This window comes from Schistocerca serialis, chromosome 1 (assembly GCF_023864345.2).
Source record: "Schistocerca serialis cubense isolate TAMUIC-IGC-003099 chromosome 1, iqSchSeri2.2, whole genome shotgun sequence".
NCBI lineage: Eukaryota > Metazoa > Arthropoda > Insecta > Orthoptera > Acrididae > Schistocerca > Schistocerca serialis.
The window spans coordinates 995,126,909-995,142,213 of NC_064638.1; the positions used below are offsets into that span (position 1 = coordinate 995,126,909).

The following is a 15,305-nucleotide window of genomic DNA, read 5'->3' on the forward strand; positions in this document are numbered from 1 at the left end:
AGTCAGTGTCTTCTTGGCCTCGGTACATTGCAGATCGTTCTATTTGAAGGTCTGGGGTCAAGATCTTTACGCCTCTGTGCGGTGAGTGTAACTACGCAGAAAGAGATGGCGGTTAGCACGTTTGGCGCGAGTTTGCCTCTTTGGAATTTTGGTGGATTCCGGGAAAACGGGTTCCGATTATTGTTATCAGGGGAGTTGGTTTGAGATTGCTTTAGAATTCATTAGGGTTCTCTCTTTAAGCGATGACACTTATAGTTAATTTAAAGGAAAAAAGTTTGCTTATGCAGTACTTATTAATTTGCACTTACTGGAGAATTGAGTGTACGATGGATTTTGTCGGTCTGAGTTTCCGATTGTTTCCTGTAAGTGAAGCTATTCGAACAGTAGGCCCTCTCAAAGATTCTTGAGTGTGAACTTTATTTTGATTAGAGTATGTTCGCGATTTGGAATACACGAGCAAGCTATCGTCTCGAGGTGTATAGATGATTATGGTTACAGTCCCTAGCGATAAGTAAATTGGGAAACGTTAGTATTTAACACTGCAGAAAGTGCTGAATAGTCTTAAAGTGGAGATCTATCGAAGTTCTTTTTTTTTTTTTTTTTAGATTTTTCCCTGAACTTTGGAACGATACTGTGAGACATCGTTTGACTATGCTATAATTTGGGTTTGTATTGTGTGACGAACGGCTGTAATTAATGTAGATGTTGTTAGTGGGTTCGCGAGTTGTCAACGCCTGAAGAGGTTGAGTTTTGGGTTGGATTATATTACGGTAGCTGAAAAGTGGCGGTAATACTTACGTTTTTAGTTTTTACTTTTTGTTGCTAATTCGATTCCTTTAGTGGGGATTAGTTTTCTTTGCTGACACTCAGTCATAATCGATGTAAAAAGTATAACACGCATAAATTAATGGACAACAAAGCACAAACATAAAAAGGAATACGCCTCGACTGAAACCAAGACCCAAAATAAGAGGTTTTCCGATTTGTCATTTAGATTGCCCAGGTGTAATCGATGAAGGCTGGAGGATGACAAGAGTTGAAATAGGTGAAAGTTTGTCGTGTCTCACAGATTTCAGTAAAAAACATTTGTTATAAGTAAATTGTCTTTGACGATGCGACCAATTCGCACTGGAAGTGGTAATCAGTTCTTTTTCTTTTTCTTTTTTTTTGAAAAAGAAAGAAAAAGCAAAAAAGTGCAATGATTTCTTACGAGTACGTCGTGAAGTGCTACTTAATTAAGAAAGTTGACATTTGCTTCTTTTTTATGACTAACGGACTAACATAAAAAATAAATAAACAAATAAATAAAGTTTATGAAAAATATTAAGTAACCTCCCATAATACAAATTAATTCAGACTGTGGGAAAACACTTGATTTTCGTAATGTATGTAGATCCGTATTTCACAGACAGGGCTGCTATAAAATCAGAAGTAGCGAACTACGCTAATAGCTTCGCTGACATAAACAGTCCCAAAGAAATAATTTTCGTTGAAAAGACTGCTTACGGTTTATGCAAGTAGCTTTTTTTAAATCTACGTAAGGTTTCAAATTTTGGTTTTCTCATAGTAAGGAACTGAGAGGAAAGTGATTACTGGTTTGCGCATCACGGAGAAACATGATAACGAACGCCATGACAGTCCCTTATCATACAGGTATGCTAATCTTATACCATTACAGTAGATATTGTGAAGGTTTCTTGCTTAGCATTTGAACTGTCAAAATTTGTTATAGGTTGTATATTGAGGCATCAACGGTTAGATATTATCGTGATTTTGGTTTGTTAGAAACGGCTAAGTGAATTGCTTTCGTGTTCGATCATTCGAAAGTGTTTGGCTTGGAATGATACCTGTAGTTCAAGAATGCCACGTCTAGTACGGATTATATAGCCAGATTGATTCTGAGAGTTCACATAAATACAAGTAATAAGAGATAATATTGTACAGCCCTCAGCTAATACAACGTCAGAGCTATTGGTCTCACTACGTACCAGAATGTGACGTGTGTCAAGTGCTCTTGCGCGCACTGCTTAATAAAGTAATTTTTTTGTGTACGTGTCACGCCAGATTACATTGGGTGCATGTTACAATTACGGTTTGGTAATACTGATATTAATATCGGAGTATGGTACATCTGACTGCACTAAACCCAAGGACAATGTAAAGATCTCACTCAATAGACAAAGCAGGCGGGCACGTCACAATCTGACCATGTTGTCCTTGGACAAGCCCAACCCTCTCTCCAGACTATTCAACTACTTCCATGTGGGTCAATCCATACCAAGTGGTCCAAGAAAAACATAATTGGTTGCTTGCCCATCTCAGAAAAATGTTATATTTGCTGAGTGAATTCCCCAATGTTTTAAAAAAATATTGTTTATTATTTTGAAATGGCGGCCATACTTGTTTCATGCCGCATGCGTTTTTTCGTATTTGCAAGCATCTACATTTTTTACAATTATTCAGTTGTGGATTGTCTTAATCCTTTACTTCAACACACTCTGGGCTTCAAATTAACATCATTATCACGTAGCTGAATGTATTCTTTAATATATTTTAATAGTTCAAAGTTATCAGCGATAAATTAAAAAAACTCAATTTTTGAACAGTAGTTTTCTAAAGAAAGTTTAATTTCTCAGCTTTAACATTTTTTCTGCTATTACACTGTGTAGTATAGTTACTTTTTATAGAGTATCAATGATGAGCAGCTTACACTTAAAGTGGATTTTTTTAATTTTTCCATTTTGTGGCCTTCAATATTTTTGTTGTGGGACCAGATAAAAATCTGAAAAATTCACAGTTAATAGCCATTTTTGATATCAAACTACAGTATAAATTTCAACTTTGAGATGCATTTGGAAATTATTCGTTTTTAGTACATCGCTCATTGAACATTTGAGAAATTTGTTCACTCAGTTTGGGTGTTAGATTATAAGTTGACCCAGTCACAGTTGTAAATTCCATTTAGTACATTTTTAAGTGATATCCAAACTTGATCCTTCTCAATTTTTTAAAAAGATGTCCTTGGTCCTGGAGGGTGATAAAATACAACATGTACACCTTGGTTTTGACAGCCAATATTATCAACTTCTCCGATCCACTACTGTTCATAGTAAACACAAGCCACTATGTCTTTACTTTGAAGAACCAGTTGTACAAGTTCACACTGATGAAGTTCACTATCAGGCGAAGTTGATGTGATCTTACATTTGTGTGAATGTGATACAAAACAATGAAAGATCGAGTGCCTTTAATCTTCTGACATGTGTTGTACCTTTCCTTCAAGGCCGGCCGGAGTGGCCAAGCGGTTCTAGGCGCTGCAGTCTGGAACCGCGTGACCACTACGGTCACAGGTTCGAATCCTGCCTCGGGCACGGATGTCTGTGTTGTGCTTAGGTTAGTTAGGTTTATGTAGTTCTAAGTTCTAGGGGACTGATGACCTCAGAAGTTAAGTTACATAGTGCTCAGAGTCAGTTGAACCATTTTCCTTCAAGACATTGTCATAGACTTCTTGTATTTCCTCACATTGTACAAAAACATACGTAATTCTTTTGATATGTTGTTTGCAGAATTCAAACATTTCTTGAGGTGTCATGATATGATTGTCATCGGTCTGCTGCAGACTTCCTTTTGTGACAGCTCGTTTTGTTGTACCCCCTACACCATCACAAGTATTCTTCCCATGGCATGAACTAAAAAGTGCCATTCTACATCAAACTCAAAGCTTCTTTATGAAAGGAAACGTTAACATTTTTTTGTTTTTATATTAACTTGCTGCCCCATCTGAAAAGTAAATCAGTTTTTTGTGGAAATTTTCCTGAGGTGGTCAAGCAACCAGTGCTGGACCACTTGGTATGGATTGACCCATGTACATTGTTAGCTAACGTTGTCAGACAGGAAGGCAGAGGATCTGATATGTTAAAATGTACGGATAAAGATCCAATGTCAGATCGCACAAATTCCTTCATTGATAACTAGGTGTATTTCATTGACGAGTCTTCTTCAGATCAATAAAAATTATTACTTAATTAAATATCTGCCACCAGACATTATAGATCGTCATAATCTCTTGAGCTGCATGTAGTCCAGTTTTCGTTGGAGCCAGGAATCGTTTGACAGCTGTCATACGTACTGTGATTTCAGTAACCTTGGAGCTCTTGCAGCTTCAGGCGATGCAGTTAGTTCCTAATATTTTCACATCGGGGTTACGAAAGTTGCCTCCCAGAACAGGCAGACGTAACAATTTCATAAGCAATAGAGCGGTCCCTAGATATCGGTTTTATAGCGTTGACTAAATCTTTCACATTTACTAACTTAGACGTTTGGCTCAAAAGGGGAGCACTGATTTTGCTCATCTTTTGTACAAGTGTAGTGTGTACTTAAACGTTAAAACTAATGCTTGGGAATGATGAGTTTCTCTTGCAATTGTTAGAAACTAAAGTTCAGCACAGTAGACAGATAAGCAAGCAATCCTGGTCCTTTCCACGAATAGCGGACACAGTTCCTTTCTATTGATAATGCCCACCACAAATGGTTCAAATGGCTCTGAGCACTATGGGACTCAACTTCTGAGGTCATCAGTCCCCTAGAACTTAGAACTACTTAAACCTAACTAACCTAAGGACATCACACACATCCATGCCCGAGGCAGGATTCGAACCTGCGACCGCAGCGGTCTCGCGGTTCCAGACTGTAGCGCCTAGAATCGCACGGCCACTCCGGCCGGCAATGCCCACCACACACCCTTCCTCTATCCCACCCCAACACCCCGCTGTACCCTCTCCTTCTACAGCTGTCATGATCCCTCAGTCAGTCATGTGACTAAGGAGTGCAAACATTCGCAGCACACTAGAGTATAGGTTATGTGCAAAGAAATATTTGCTGGGAGAAACATGTACTATGTGCATTTAGAACAACGAATGGTTTCATGAACAGGACACGAAATGAATGTAAGTAAAAAACACAACCATATAGTTACAAACAGAAATAGCTAAATTTAAACAAACTTCGAAAGGATCACTACAAATCTTAGATCAAAATTAATCATCAATTAAATCATTAATGAAATTTGGACAACAAACAGCTTACGATGAGAATAGACATCGGTATTAGTGCATCCTATACACAAAAAAAGGAAAGAAGGCTGATCCTGGCATTATAGAGGGATGTTCCTCTTCCCAGTGACATTAAGTTCTTGTGCATGGCACTTTTAACGAGAGCTGAAGGAATTCTCGATCCGCAACAAGGAGAGTATGAAGCTGGGTTTAGGATGGGCAGATCTCGTGCAGAGCAAATAGTAAATCTAAAGATCATAACAGAAATGAGGAAAATCAGAAATATGAAGTACGTACGAACTTTTGTAGATTTTAAAAATTCAATTGACAGAAATGCGCTAATCAGTATTATAAAGGAATTCGGACTAGACAATTAAACAACAGAAAAAATTGAAGGAATTTTAACAAACACATCAAACGTAAAATTTATGGAGATCAGGAGTAAGACAGAGGGACGGTTTATCACCTATACTTTTTAAGTGGGGGGACAGAGAAGGTAGTGAGAGAATGGAGGAAATCCATCAATACTGTGTTCAACTAATAAGAAACCCAAGTAAAATCACCATAGCTTGTCTAGATTTTGCAGATTACATGGCATTAATTACTGACTCACTGGACAGGGCCAGAGAACAAATCACAGAACTGCAGAAACAAGCAGACAAAACGCATTTCATAACAAATATCAATGCCGGCCCTCCAAATCTGAAAATTCATAACATCACAGTCTAAAACAAACTGCTTTAAGTACCTAGGAGAATGGATAGCAAGCAACACCAAAGAAAAGATAGCTATAGAAAATAGCGCAAATAAAATGGAAAGGACATTCCAAATGACAAAAAAGTATATAACAACAAAACTCTGTACTGGAACACAAAACTAAGACATTACCAAACAGTGGTTTGTTCTGAAACACTGTATTCAACAGAAACACTTAAACCAATATGGTTTTTGGATGTTTAAAAAAAACTGGAAAAAGTTGAAAGAAGAATTAGAAGGATAATACGGGGACCTAGAAGTAATAGTAATGTTGAATACAGATTAAGATCAGAGAGCTGTATTTGAAAATCGAAAAGCTAAGTGATGTAATGAGCAAAAGAGGACTAAAGTTTTATGGACACATATACCGAATGGGTAGTAACAGACTAACCAAGTAGATCTTTAATTTACTAAACAGTTAAAGATCCAAAGCCACGTGGTTCAACGAAACTGACAATGATATAAAAAACGCAGCAATTAGAGTGAACAGATAACAGAATACTTTTTAGCGAAGCAACATCTAAGGCAGGACTTCAGGATCGAAAGATGCCTGCGAAGGAGGAAAGTGGAGCGAAGAAAACAGGAAACGACACTCTCGAAGGACGGAAAAAGTCTGGGAGCAGAAAAAATTAAACACAAAAAAGCAAAACTAAAGCTGGTTTATCGTACCCTCCAAAAAGGTTATTGGAGTAAATAAATAAATAATTTTGTTATATTATAGACCACTGAAGATGCATAAGTTGAATTGGCGAAACATGATTCAGATGAATAAATTTCAGCTGCAGAAGACGGAAGTTGTCTTATCTTTAAGAGAACATATAATTGAAAACATTACTGTTAATAGCTACGCACACGTGTGTGACTCATGGAACTGAGGTATACGGTGCGACTGCGGGTATAAACTGAGAGCTGAGAACCGCGGACTACAAAAACTGTAGACAATTAGTGTTTGTCATTTGGCCTTATGGCGTGGACAATGAGTTCCGCTAAGCAGAGCCACAGATCCAGCCGGTGGCCGTCGCCCCCACCTGGGGCGGCAATTAGCGGCTGCTCGTCCTGTTCTGTTTGAGGAGCGGTGGGCGCGCCTCGTCCACAAAGGATAGAGCTATCCGCGAAGCGCCGTAAATAACTATTTATTGCTAGGCGGCTACCAGCGGCCGCACTCGGCCCTATTACCGCTGATTACAGATATTGCTCTTCCAGGGCCGCCGGCCGCTCATCTCGGACCAATATCTACTGTGGAATACGGGTGAATATACTGCGGAGAGTCACTTACCCGGGATTTACGTCACAGGCGGCAGCCTTTATTCGAGGCTTTCGCCGCCGCCGCCGCTGCTGCTGCCGCGCTCGGGCGGCGATAAATCCTGAAGAGACATTACCTCCAGTGTCGCCACACCCCACGAAGCGTTACATCGAAACGGCAGCTCCTTCATTACCAGAGCGAATGCGTTTATCAAGCTGCACACGCCAATGAGTCAACACTAACGGTCTCACCTGCGTCATTCTGATACACTTTTGTGCCATTTGAACGTATCATTAAAAAAGACAGAATGCGTTGTTTTTTCTGATGGAGCATTTGGAAGACCTATATTCCGTATGGCGAAAGAACCCTAACAGGTAAAGATGACTTGACACGGCTGCTTCACACATCTGCCACAACCAATAACGTCTTTTGATTTTGTATGTGGCAGCGTCTCGAACAAAAGCTAACAAAAGCGCTAGACTTATTGTCAACCTACAAGACGAGCCAAGTGAAGCCAGATCCTAAGATGGAGACGTGAGCATTCAAGCTGAAGAATGAGGCCACTAGGAGCCCAAACCCTAACTATGAAGGAACTATGCTGGAAAACTGTACAGTCCCTAAATATTTTCGGGTCGCTGTGGATCGAGTCCTGGGCTATAAGAAACACTGCGTACATACCAAGCAGGAAGTGGGCTCAGGAAACGATGTGGTACGGAAGATCACAGGAATAAATTGGTGGTCGCAGCAAGAGACAGTAAAAACATCTGCATTAGCCTTGTGCAGCAATATGTGCCTGTCCAATGTGGTATCAGTCCTTTCACTCTACAACTGTGGATATACCTCTTAATGAAACGTGCCGCATCGTCACAGGCTGTCTCCACCCCACTCCTCTGGAGAAGTTATGTTGCCTTACTGGAATAGATGTCTCAGACATATGAACGTTTTCGGCAGCCAGGAGAGAGAGGATCAATATATGTAGTCCATCCCCTGTTTGGACACCAATCGCCTTGATGTACGTCAAGGAAGAGCTTCGTAAGAGGAACCAAGGCCCCTGCAGAACTATGTAAGCAAGTAAGACTTCATGAGTGCCACGCCAAGAGCCAGTACACAAAGAATGTCTGATACCTGATGAGAGAATGCCCCCTCACCACGCAGAATACTGGGCCACTTCGAAGACAATCACCCGACTTCGAAGCCGCGTCACAAGCTGCATATCCGACGTACGCAGATGGCGTTACACAGTGGGGTCAACACTGGGTGTGTGTGTTGTTTAAGAGACTACAAACCACCTGTTGCACTGCTGTCTGTGTGCCCAGCTACGTGCACTGCCGAAGATCTGGCCAAAGCTTCAGCCGAAGCACTCTCTGTGGCCAATTAATGGTCCAAGAAAATTTAATTCACATGAATTGGCTACTTCTACTTAAACACACACACACACACACACACATATATACAGGGTGAGTCACCTAACGTTACCGCTGGATATATTTCGTAAACCACATCAAATAATGACGAATCGATTCCACAGACCGAACGTGAGGAGAGGGGCTAGTGTAATTGGTTAATACAAACCATAAAAAAATGCACGGAAGTATGTTTTTTAACACAAACCTACGTTTTTTTTAAATGGAACCCCGTTCCAGTCTCTTCTATACCTAAGGACCACCACCGTTCCCTTTGGATCCCTACGTAATTCGGTGCTTTCCGATACACACGATCGAACAGCGGAGGAGTGGTACTCAAGCGTCAACTTTAGGTTACAATATCTCCGGATGTAATTAACATTTTACAATGCAACAAACGGCACTGATTACGTATTTGTTTGTATGTTCAGATGTGCCAACAAAACTAACGGGGTTCCATTTAAAAAAACCTCGGTTTGTGTTAAAATCATACTTCCGTGCAATTTCTTATGGTTTTTATTAACCAGTTACAATAGCTCCTCTCCTCACGTTCGGTCTGTGGAATTGATTCGTCAGTATTTGATATATATATATGTATAGCGCAATCATAGAATGAAGGCTTTCACGACCGAATGTTTCAGCTACTGAGAATTTTTCCAGGTTGTATGGCCGTGGTCCACGGAACTCTTCAATCCCTGACGTTTCGTCCAAGGCTACGTTGGACATCTTCGGAGATGCTCCTGGTTGGGCTGAGTTTTGCCGACTGACGAGTCGGACGTCGAAGAGCGGCATAAAGATTCCTATCATCACCCACAACAGAAAAGAGGTGTAATTAAAAGTCTAGTGGACAGAACTAAAAGGATTTGTACGCCGAAACACCTGGACTCCGAGTTAAAACATCTAAATCAGGCTTTTGAGAAGAATGGGTACTCTAGTAAGGAAATAATTAGAGTTTTGCGACCGAGTAACAGGAGACCTAAGGACAACGACAGGACACAGCGGTGGAAGAACACGGTTTCTCTACCCTTCATCAAAAAAGTGACGGATCAGATCGACAAGATTCTAAGGAAACATGGCGTTCGATCGATTCTCAGACCAACTAAGAAAATAGACCAAGCACTTCGTTCCGTTAAGGATAAACGTCCCCCTCTGTCTGCAAGTGGTGTATATAAGATTCCGTGTACGTGTGGCAAAGTATACATTGGAACTACAAAGAAAAGTGTGACTACATGGTTGAAGGAACATAAAAGTCTTTGCCGACTAGGGAAAAAAGACAAATCAGCCGTCGCGGAACATGCAACATGTTCTTCAATCAAGTGATCACGAAGTGAAATTTTCGGAAACTGGAGATTTATGTACTATGACGAACTATTATCCACGGCTATATAGAGAAGACATCGAAATATATAAACATGGGGATAATTTTAACAGAAAAGAAGAAGCCATGAAACTCAGTGATATATGGACTGTGGCGCTACAGAATTGTTGAGAAGTTTTTATCTTTGACGTACTATAATCGATAGTTAAGAAATTTTATCTTTGACAATGTTTATCTCTGCTATCACGTGAAATCCAGACCACGCCCACTTTCCACGGTATTTAGGCAGCTCTTCGACGTCCGACTCGATAGTCGACAAGACTCAGCACAACCAGGAGCACCTCCGAAGATGTCAAACGCAGCCTTGGACGAAACGTCATGGACTGAAGAGTTCTTTTTGTACATTTCTGTCTTAACTACTATAGCATATGTAACTAAGGTGCGGTATAGATCTTTGATGGATTAATACTTCTGATGCGGAAAATAAAAAAGTTTTGTCGCAGCTCTATGAATAAGTATTGTTGTCAGCGATGTAGGTCCGGTACCGCCAGCAGCCTTTTGCACTTTGCAGTTGAAGGCTGGAAATCGCACGACGTTTGGTGTGGAACTATGAGGAGCATCTCGCAAGTAATGGACAATCGGTCAGGAAATACGCCAGTCTATAGCGATCGCCTTGAGCTTGCACAGGAGTTCGCTTACATCCCCTGGCCAAAGCTTTTCCTGACACGGTTCTTGCTTTTCCTTCGTGAGACACTGAGCTGAAAAATCTGCCAAACGAACCAATACCGCAATTTATTGCGCTGACGGAAATGGAAAGAGTTACATATGAATACCTTCACCGAACAGTGCCCAACTGATACGCCAGTAATTCCATGCTTGCAGGATAAGTTGATTAAAATTTCTCTCTTGTCCGAACTCATTTTCAGTTTAGAAAAATGCCATTACTGCAGATGAAGAATGGTGTGACTATGTGATGGTTATTGTGTGCGTCTAACGATATTGGAAAACAGCATGTCCAGAAGACGTGCACCTGTAACTTATCGCTGTCTTTCGGACTTCGAGAAAAGTCGAATTATTGGTACGAGGGACATGGGAACATCTTACAGACAGGTTGCACACATAACTGGCTGTACTGCAATGACTGCAGAACGAGTGGTTGGACCCAAGACAACACTGACGAATAAACGGATAACAACAGCAAAAGTCAGGGCAGAGGTTACAGGAAGAGTATCACCAAGAAACATTAGCTATTGTTGGAAACTGTGCTGAGGTCTCGTTGTTTACTGTGGCACCATACCACAGACAACAGAGACTTGTTGATGTAGAGCAGAAGCAACTCTATAAGTGGCTTTCTATGATGTTCAGCCATGAGGTTCTGAGAGAGGACAAGTTACGCTCTCACCTATTTTTCATAAAGATTTTCTTACAACCTACGCAACTTAGGCGAGACTCTAGAAAGTTAACAGCTTGAGCTGATGTTGATGGAGCCTGGTAGGGTGCTAAAAGCATGAGGTTTTTTATGATTCTTAGTTTGTAGAAACGGCATGTTGGAAGTTGAAAGCAAGTGGTGTCAAGCCCATCCCTCAGAAAATCTTGCCGGGCGGGCCCACAGCCGCACAGGGCAGACAGAGCATCCTCTAGTTGAGACAGGTCTCCAGGAGGACAATGCTACTATACCTACATTGGAGCCAGCCGAAGGCTGGGCTGTGGGCGAAGGACTGAAGGGACATGTCTATACAGTGTAGTCATAAACTGGGCATTGCGTGCAGTGCCATGTCTAATAAAAATTCACAAGTTTTCGTGTTCACCGATACTACAAATAGGCCTGTGACCCACTTCCACCGACTGCCTCGGTCGTATAAGAAACTGTGGCGTCTGAGTAAAGTTTAGAGATAGAATCTTTATGACACCTGATAGCTCGGACTGACATGCTCCAAGGCACAGGCGATTTAGATAAAGATCTTTAAGATTGTGTCTGTTCATTGGTTGCCATGGCAAGCGACGGTACTTCGAAGAAAAACATCTCCCTCTGCAAGAACTTACAAAGGCCAGAAATTGATGGTTTCTTTTTTTTTTTTCAGAGACGCAGGTTTCTTAACTCCTGCCCTGGTTCGACGTGAGTTTGTGCTGTCGTGTAGAAGGGAAGATTTAGCGCCTCTAAAGTTCTGTAATTGGCTCAAGACAGGGTGAAGGCGGTGTCGTTCGAGCACTTTGTGGAAAAACGGAATTGTTTTATCTGGAGAGATGCGAGGCACTTGGGGTCTGGACTTTGGTCTGGAAGCAACTTCTGGTCAAAGCTCTGGCATGTGTTGTTGGTACTTGGAACCTGTCATAAGGCTGACATCACTTGCACGTAATTATACTGGGGAGCCTGTGGTGAAGTTCTTATTGTACTGACAGTATGACTTCAAACGTCTCAGACTACTAGTTTGCTGAGGGCACACTTATTTGTTTTTGGTTTACCATTCTTGACGTTTGGTATCCTTGTGCGCTCTGTCGTATAAGTGAGCCAAATTGGTACTTGGTACGACCAGTAAACAGGTGTGTCACACACTGAAATCTACCGTGATTTTAGGGCTCTGCTATAAAGTAAATTGTGATCTGTGAGTGCAGGCTTTCTCGGCGAATTTCGTATATGAAGTCTTCACGGATTGTCAGCCAAGTAGCGTCGTCGTCTCGTAGCAACGTTTCGATGGAATGCGTCTCCATCATCCTCAGGCGAAGTCTTCGCCTGAAGATGGTCGAGCGGTTCTAGGCGCTTCAGTCTGGAACCGCGCGACCGCTACGGTCGCAGGTTCGAATCCTGCCTCGGGCATGGATGTGTGTTATGTCCTTAGGTTAGTTAGGTTTAAGTAGTTCTAAGTTCTAGGGGACTGATGACCTCAGAAGTTAAGTCCCATCGTGCTCAGAGCCATTTGAACCATTTTGAACTTCGTATATATAAATTGTGATGTGTCTGTCTCATCGCTAGACCATGAGATTTTGCGTTTCTTTCGTGGCCGCGATCGATTCACAGGTTCCGCCTTACGCCTCGCCCCCACCGTACACATCTCGCCAGCTGCAAGCTACATCGCTGCATGAAGCAAACTGGGTAACGTACTGCTGTTCCAGCCTTGTAAGGGCGTATAAATCCCAATCGCCACTTGCTCTCAGCTGCACGAATATAAACTTATGTAGATTTGAACAAAGTCTGCTCAGCGTCAGATTAATTCAGATTGGACTATCCACATTTTTAGGGTCAGAGTACTTGACTCACTTTTGCTAGTCAGGATCCTTGTCCATTGTGGTCTTAAACCACCTGTAAGTTGTTTACGATATTCTATCACAATGTGTTTTGCATAAATTATGTCAGTCTTTGTATTTGGGAAAATAAATGTTATCAGTAAACTAGATTTTGCATACATTCTCAATCATATTGTTATATAGCCCCCAAACAGGTTAACTTTCAGTTCATTTCTGTCTGTAGTGGTTAGATCGACGCTTACGAGCGGCAGAATTATGGTGATGGAGCTATTGGATAGGGTAATAGGACTGATTAGACAATTGCAGAAAGGAAGCTGAATGCTCGCCAGTAAGAGGCAAGAATGGTGAATCCAATTGCTAAACTCTTCCTGACCAGTTTACTAACGGCATATCCCAGCAGGTTAATGGAAGACTGTACACTGCAGTTTAGGTGGCAAACGCCTGGAGATGTGTACGGTTTCTTGACTGGCCTGCCTCGACTCTTAATGTATCATCCATGGCACATGCCTGTGATCCAATGAAAAGACGTATAATTTGGTAGTAGCCTCCAGACACAATTATTCATGAACTGAGTCAGTATGTGTTTCAAGCAAGGAAGGAAATTACTCAATATGACGTTTGGAAACTGTTTGTTTCCATATCACAACGAAAAAAGAGTATATTTTGGAGCTATCTGGTATAAAAAACAAGGAGGGAATGGTTATTTACAACCTGTACAGACAGCAGACCACATGTCGGAGGGCATGAAAGAAATCAGTAGTTGAGAAGGGACTTGAGACAGAGTCGTAGCGTATCTCCAATATTATTCAATCTGTACACTGAGTAGACAGCTGAGGAAACAAATGATAATTTTGGAAAGGAAATTAAAGTTTAAGGAGAAGAAACAACAAATTTCAAATTGAAATAATTAAATGGACACCCTAGCTGCAAACAGGCGTTGATGTACTTCATTGGGGACATGTTGAAAATGTGTGCCCCGACCGGGACTCGAACCCGGGATCTCCTGCTTACAGGGCAGACGCTCTATCCATCTGAGCCACCGCGGGCACAGAGGATAGTACGTCTGCAGGGACTTATCCCGTGCACGCTCCCCGTGAGATCCACATTCCCAACATGCCCACACCACTACATTCGTAGTGCACCTAATAGATGTTTGCCCATCATACTCATTACTCGTGGCAGATTAATCTACCAAGTCCCGTACGAGTTCGGGCATAGCGTGTGCGTTCGCACAAGAAGGTCAATGGCCGGGAAGCCATATTTTAACTATATATGACGGTAGTATCTGTTCCCGAAAGAACAGTTACCGTGGATGACCATGCAGCTTTGCTAGAAATGAAATAATTAAATGGACACCCTAGCTGCAAACAGGCGTTGATGTACTTCATTGGGGACATGTTGAAAATGTGTGCCCCGACCGGGATTCGAACCCGGTGTGGACATGTTGGGAATGCGGATCTCACGGGGAGCGTGCAAGGGATAAGTCCCTGCAGACGCACTATCCTCTGTGCCCGCGGTGGCTCAGATGCATAGAGCGTCTGCCATGTAAGCAGGAGATCCCGGGTTCGAGTCCCGGTCGGGGCACGCATTTTCAACATGTCCCCAATGAAGTACATCAACGCCTGTTTGCAGCTAGGGTGTCCATTTAATTATTTCATTTCTAGCAAAGCTGCATGGTCATCCACGGTAACTGTTCTTTCGGGAACAGATACTACCGTCATATATAAATTTCAAATTTACCAATGACAGTATAATTCTGCCAGAGACAGCAGAGGACTTGCAACAGCATTTGAACGGAATGAACACTCTTTTGAAAGGAGTATAGAAGATGAACATCAACAAAAGAAGTGTAGGTGAGTGTAATGGATGCATATATATTACACTATTACGTTTGTGTTGGATGATGATGATGATGATGATGATGATGATGATGATGATGATGATGAGAGGAGGGAGAGAGTGATACGCCGGCGCCGGCGCATAACCTACTCCTTTCGATTAACATCAAAGCAGACGCAATGCGCAACGCCCCCATCTGACTGACGGATCAGCATCGACTGCGTCACATGCCCTCTCTCCATGAGACACCTTGGAGAGGTTTGGAATTTAATCCAGGACACTGACGCAAAGACTGGTGATCAGGGGCTTCACGCCGTCACCTCTCCTCACCTTGCTGGCCAAATACTGGTAAAGAAAATTTCATCCACAGCCAGGATTCGAACCAGCTTACCTCCAGTTGCGCACTAACGCATTGGAGTTAGCGACCTCAACTGCGGAGATTATTTATTACA

The 15,305-nt window shown here is 41.9% G+C and overlaps 1 non-coding gene across 1 annotated transcript; it reads right to left on the reverse strand.

The window, feature by feature from the left end:
• Nucleotides 1–13,986: 13,986 nt before the first annotated feature.
• Nucleotides 13,987–14,061, reverse strand: Trnat-ugu (transfer RNA threonine (anticodon UGU)). The gene has a single exon. It is a non-coding gene; the product is annotated as a tRNA-Thr (tRNA).
• Nucleotides 14,062–15,305: the final 1,244 nt, after the last annotated feature.